Source organism: Lycium ferocissimum, unplaced genomic scaffold (assembly GCF_029784015.1).
Source record: "Lycium ferocissimum isolate CSIRO_LF1 unplaced genomic scaffold, AGI_CSIRO_Lferr_CH_V1 ctg1348, whole genome shotgun sequence".
Lineage (NCBI taxonomy): Eukaryota > Viridiplantae > Streptophyta > Magnoliopsida > Solanales > Solanaceae > Lycium > Lycium ferocissimum.
The window spans coordinates 2,751-9,240 of NW_026714897.1; the positions used below are offsets into that span (position 1 = coordinate 2,751).

At 36.8% G+C, this 6,490-nt stretch overlaps 1 long non-coding RNA gene across 1 annotated transcript; it reads right to left on the reverse strand.

Moving 5' to 3' along the window:
- Nucleotides 1–393: 393 nt before the first annotated feature.
- On the reverse strand, nucleotides 394–2,318 carry LOC132042119 (uncharacterized). Its single transcript, XR_009411366.1, has 3 exons — nucleotides 2,133–2,318; nucleotides 1,722–1,778; nucleotides 394–855 (listed from the first exon to the last, which is right to left on the reverse strand). It is a non-coding gene; the product is annotated as an uncharacterized LOC132042119 (long non-coding RNA).
- Nucleotides 2,319–6,490: the final 4,172 nt, after the last annotated feature.

The following is a 6,490-nucleotide window of genomic DNA, read 5'->3' on the forward strand; positions in this document are numbered from 1 at the left end:
TATGAAGGTACTTCGAGGTACAACTCTTACTCTTCTTGTGATAAGCCTAGTGATGGAGGTGGTGACATTGAGTACGAGGATAATGAAGTATCAAGTACTTATGATGAATATGAGCCTCGAGGTCATGAGGAGTCCACTTGTAGTCGTTCTAAATTTGCAAGTGGTGGTGGTGGATGTTCTAGACCCTCACCCATCGAAGAGCGTACTTGTCTAATGAATATGAGGTCATCCCCAACTAAAACTACTGAAAGTGTTGTGAGTAGAGTGACACCTAAGGTTTAGATGAAAATTGAGCTTAAAGAGCGATTCCAATCAATATTGGTGAGTCTGTTTGGTCACGATGGATTTTGCCTTGAAATTGATGATTACTTTCGTGATTGTTACTGTCACACCCCAACCTTGGGGAGTGTGGCCGGCACTCGGCACCCGAAGGCCCGAGCGAACCAACCATGGCATCTGTGACATGTAATATGAATAGTAGGCCAACAAGGCTGCAATATGACACTAACAAGAACCAAATGTATAATCCTGCACGCAGAAGAACCCAACAACAACCTATATATATATATATACATAGCTAAGGCCAACAAGACTATATAGTCATGCCAACTGTACAGGGGGCCGACAAGGCCATGCAAAACATATATACACTGACAACTGGTCTGCAAGCCTCTAAAAGAGCAACACAATATCAACAGATCGGGATAGGGCCCCGACATACCCCAAAACTATACATATACATATGCATCTGTACCTATAGACTCACAACCAGCAACTCCGAAGGAGTGGAGTGTGACACTCAATCGCTGATCTCAGTGTCTTACTGCGGAGGCACGCCGGCCTGTCTATCAGCACCTGTGGGCATGAACACAGCGCACAAAAGGCGTCAGTACGAAATATGTACTGAATATGTAGGGCGGTAAGCACAAGCACAAATAATGTAAATAATATGAGAAGAGATTTACAAACAACCTGAAACTCTGTTTAAAGCCACTGAGGGCGACCATAACCACAACATAAATGTAAATGTGTGCTCGTAAAATCATTCCTCACTGTGGAGGCATATATCATATCATATAACAATAATAAATCCCTCTGTGGGGTGAGCTCATCATCATAACATCATCTCTGCCCAACCGATCGCGTGGCACGCACAGCCTACGTGCCTACCCGCCGCCACAAAGACGGCTCGGTAAAGAAGAAACATGTCTAGGTGCACATATAAGTGTCTACCCGGCCGACTATAGCGCGGCTCGGTAATGAAAATAAACACACATATATATATAAGTGCAATGCAAGACCAACCTCAGAAGAGATATCATGACAAGAGTCGAAGTGACCTATCGTCGTTATCCTTCGACTATCGTTATTGTCCCTACGTCCTTTGGTTTCCAACTATGAGACAACCAACACAAGAAACATGAAAGTTACGTAATACAGATTTGTTTGAAGTAGACATCATGTTCAAGCTATCAGTAACCATGATCAACATGAACGTCGGAAAAAGAACGAACAAAATAATTTTAATTCTCTTTGAGCAACGAACAAGGAAGGATGAGAATACTTATATCTTCTTCGATGTGAGTCATTCTTGAGAAAAGGGCAAATTTAATAATATTTATCAATTTGAAGTGGAGCGGTTCGAATTCGATGAAACAATCCAATAAACATTCCTTCGAGTTCCAGTCATGCCGAAAGATATAAAGAAGGACCCTACATACCTCGTTGATAGAGCTATTTGCGTCTTCCGGGTCCTTGAATACCTTATGAATGACTACCTACACAAAACGAACTATTCAAGATCAAATCAAACTCATAGCTCATGAAAGTCTTCACTTAGACATTTAAGCAAGCAACTCGCGGGCATAAGTTCGTAGGCTCTTTTGTAGCTCAATTTTCCCGCAAAATGCTACAAAATTTTACTTTCCTACTCCCCCTCATCAATACAATCCTATCCATACCACCATAACTCCAAGCAACATGTTAAAACTATATAAAACAGCCCAACAATCAAGCCAATTCCATAAGAGTTCATAAGAATTGCAAAAGCTTATTCTATGGGGGTTTCTACCTAATTTCTAGGTTTAATTACTTGTAAGGCTCAAAAAGATGAAGAGAAGGTTAAATCATACCTCAAAAGTTGAATAATACTTTGCAACTTAAGTTATTCCAAGATGAAGCTTTCTTTCGAAAATCGAAACAACGAGAAATCTACGATTCTATGATTATCATGTGATTCCTTATGTTGTAATCACTTGATTTGCCTTTGAACTTAGTTGTGATTGATGGAGAATAAATTTGGGAGAGTATAAGGGCTGTTCTAGGGTTTAATATTGATGAAAATGAGGGCCTAAAACGTTGGGGCCTCTATTTATATCACTTAAGTTGGGCCCACTGCTCCGTGCGCTTGCACCCCTTGCACGGAAATGCGAATTTATCTCTACTCGGATGTCGTATCGACAAACGGTTAAATGCGCTGTAAACTAGACTCGTAGACCTTAGATTTTATAGGTGGATCACCCCATAACTCCAAGTATATTGAGAGAAAAACTCTTTCGCATCTGACCCAAATTTCAGTGAAATTTACAAACGTAACTTGCGACGACCTTTGTCGACTTCCATATCACAACTCATTTGACTTCAAAACTTAACGTACGACTATCATACTATTTAACTACCTCAAAAAAATACCTTCTTACCATGTTAGAAACCTTACGATACGACAACGCACGAAAACTCGAGATGTAACATTTACATTACTCCTCGAGCGGTTGAATGGCTAGGATTGTCTTGTGTTAGAAAAAGATACCCTTACCAAGACCCAATGGGATATTGGGTTGGCAAGATGATGAAGATATTCTTCTCTTTTGGGGATTATCAAGAGGAAATATGGTGTGAAGTGCTTTCTATGGATACATGTGACTTGTGTTTAGGGTTTGCTTGGTTTAAAGTACATGGGATTTCGTATGAGCAAGATTGGCATCGGTATGTAGTGGATAAAAGGGGGAAACTTCTCTTTCCACATATACCTACTAGAAATACTCTAACTGAAAAGGTGCAAGAAAATAATGTTGAATGGCCTATCTTAACAATGGAAGCTAGTGGAGAAGAATATGAGAAATGGGAGTTTATGATAGATGAAATCTTTGCTAGTTACCATTATTCCCAGGGAAAGAAGATGAATTGGCTATTGGGACTTTTGGGAAGAAGCTTGCACACTATTGGGCATACAAGATGGGAGATCCATTTAATACTTGGGATGCAATGAAAGAGAGCTTAAGAGGCCATTATCCCGGACCACATGAAAAGGGATATAGGAGCAAAACCACTTTCCAAAAGAAGAAGCCGAAAGAGAGGAAGCAAAGTGCCTCTTGTGGAATGCCACAAATTCAACGTATACCTTCATCTATGGAAACTCCAAGTGAGATTTGGGCAACATTGAAAAGGAACTGGAAGGCCTTCTATCCCGAGTCACATATAAGTGAAAACGAGTCGTTGAAGGTTATCTCTTTTGAGGAAAACCCATGCTTGAAGGCAAGAACGGAGGCCAAGACCATCTCTTCCATTGGTCGAATGAACTTACCATTGGTAGCTCAAGGCAAAGAAGACCCCTTACATGAACATGAAGGTAAAATAACTTATCCTAATACTCTTACTTCTTTAAGTGATTTTGATGTCAATTCGAGTATGAGAACGTTTGCCTTGCATTGAGCTTAATGATTCTTTGCCATGTATTAATAATGTCATTATTGAAAGTATCCCTACACTAGTTGATCCTATTGATGATCGAATTGATTCTTCTTGTAAGGTCGATTTATGTCCACCTAGTGTTGACACTTGTGATTTAAGTGATAGTGTGTTATCAATTGCTAAGTGTGCTCATACACTAGTTGATCCTTTTGATGACCAAATTGACTCTTCTTGTAGGATCAATTTGTGTCCACCTAGTGTTGACACGTGTGAGTTGAATGGTAGTACATTGTCATGTGGTGATCATGTTAGACAATCTTGTGAGCTTGACATACTACCAGCTAGTGTTGGAATTTATGTTGATCAACTTGCTTGTAATGATAGATGATAGCATGGGAGGACGGATTGGAGATAGATGAGCATCGAAGTGGCCAAATGAGTAAAGAAAGGCTATGCTTGCAAAAGAGGCCACTTCATAAATTCAAAGACTTTCTTCTCCAAAGGAAGGTTAGTCAAACGGGGCCCTTATTTCATTAAGGGTAGTTATGTAATAGTGTAGTTGTCTTCCTTAATGTTTTAGTATAAATAGTTAGTCTTTTATTTCATTTGAGGCTTTTGATGAATTATGAAAATTGAGTGTCGAGTGTTGTCTCTAGAGAGAGAAACTTATAAGAGGCTTATGGAATAAGCTCTCGTTGATTCTTGTTGTTGAGAGGATTGGTTGCTTGGGAATTCAATTCCCTTGAGTCATCCTAAGAGATTAGGTGCTTAGTTGTATGTAATTTGGAGGTCTTACTTAATCTAAAACTTTGGTTGCCAAATTGTGTCTTCTTTTGTGTCAATTTATTTATCCTTTTCTTTTCATTTTATTATTGTTTTAGTTTCTGTTATTGTTTTCCGCGTATCAGTTCTTGTATCAAGGCATAACTAAAAGTCTGCTCCATAAGGCATAATTTTTCCTTAAGGCATAGATTTTGCTTTATAAGGTAAAGTCTATGCCTTAAGGAAAAGTTATGCCTTATAGGGCAAACTTTGTCTTAAGGCATAATTAAAAGTCTACCCATAAGGCAGAAATTTTCTTTAAGGCATAACTAAGTGTATGCCTTAGGGAAAAGTTATGCCTTATGGGACAGACTTTGCCTTAAGGCATAACTAAAAATCTGCCTCATAAGATAGAACTTTTTTTTAAGACATAACTAAAAGTCTGTCTCATAAGGCAAATTTTTTCCTTAAGGCATAACTAAAAGTTTACCTTATATGATAGGCCATAATTTAATTATGAGGCCATAATTTAATTCCAAAACCCTTATACAGTCAAACCTCTCTATAACAGTATCGTTGGGTCCGAAATTTTTCAGTTGTTATAGAGAATGACTGGTATACACTTATAACAGCATTGACATTTAAATAAAACTTCGCTGTTATAGGTAAAAAAGATGCATAAAATCTAATTTTAATTTTTAATTGTCAAATTCTAAACTTAATCACACTTTGTACAACGAAGAAAAATCGTTTACTAATGAATATATATATATATATATATATATATATATATATATATATATATTCATATGATATTTTTTTGTCATAAATAGTGTATTAAATGATCAAATATTTAGTCAATATTTATACATTTATTATTAGTGATCATAGATATTCTATTTTTATAAAGATGGTCAATTATTATATTATAAAAAAAAAGATAGCTGTTATATGGGGTAATTTTATAAAGAGCGTACTGTTATAAAATTGGCTATTGCTGTTATAGGTGAAATGCTGTTATAGAAAAGTAAAATATAATATAAAAAATTGAATTTAATAAAATTTGACCATTATAGAGAGATGCTGTTATACGCGGGTACTGTTATAGAGTGGCATATTACTTTAAACGGAAAAGGGCCAAAATTACCCCTGAACTTTAAGAAATAGTTCATTCATACCCTTCGTTATACTTTGGGGCCAACTATACCCTTACCGTTATCTTTATGGGGTCAATTATACCCTTATGTCTAATGGCTGCCACGTGGCATCATCCCAGGCCTTCAAAATTATTTTCCCCTCAAATAATTTTTACCCACTAAAATAACCCAACCCGACTCGATTTTTTTTTTCCAGCCAAACTAATACGGACCCAACATTATTTTCCCCTCATCTATTATTTCCCCTAATTTATTTCCCTTCAAAATTATTTTCCCCTCATCTATTATTCCACTCTTTTCTTCTATTATTATGTCATCTCTACCTTCTATATCATTTAAGAAACTTGTTGATGGTTTTACCTTATTAAAAGAAAAAGAAACTTGCTGATGGCAACATATATATTTGGTGCTGCAGTCCCTGTGTAGCCATTTACCGCACATAATGCAGCCTATCTTTTGCAATTTATCTTTGAGTTATGCTGGTAGCATGTGTAGCCAAACAACCAAAACAAGCATTTAACAGATTGTTTTGTTAACCACTCTATTCCAGTTTATTCATTTAACAGATAATTTTGAAGGGAAATAGATGAGGGGAAAATAATGTTGGGTCCGTATTAGTTTGGCAGTAAAAAAAAAAATTCTAATCGGGTTGGGTTATTTTAGTGGGTAAAAAATTATTTGAGGGGAAAATAATTTTGAAGGCTTAGGATGATGCCACATAGCAGCAATTAGACATAAGTATAATAATTGGCCATAAGATAACGATAAGGATAATTACTTTTAAAAAATATAAGGTTATGAATAAACTATTTCTCAAAGTTGATGAGTAATTTTGGCCCTTTTCCGTACTTTAAATTACCCGCTAGGCCCATTTCTCTCAA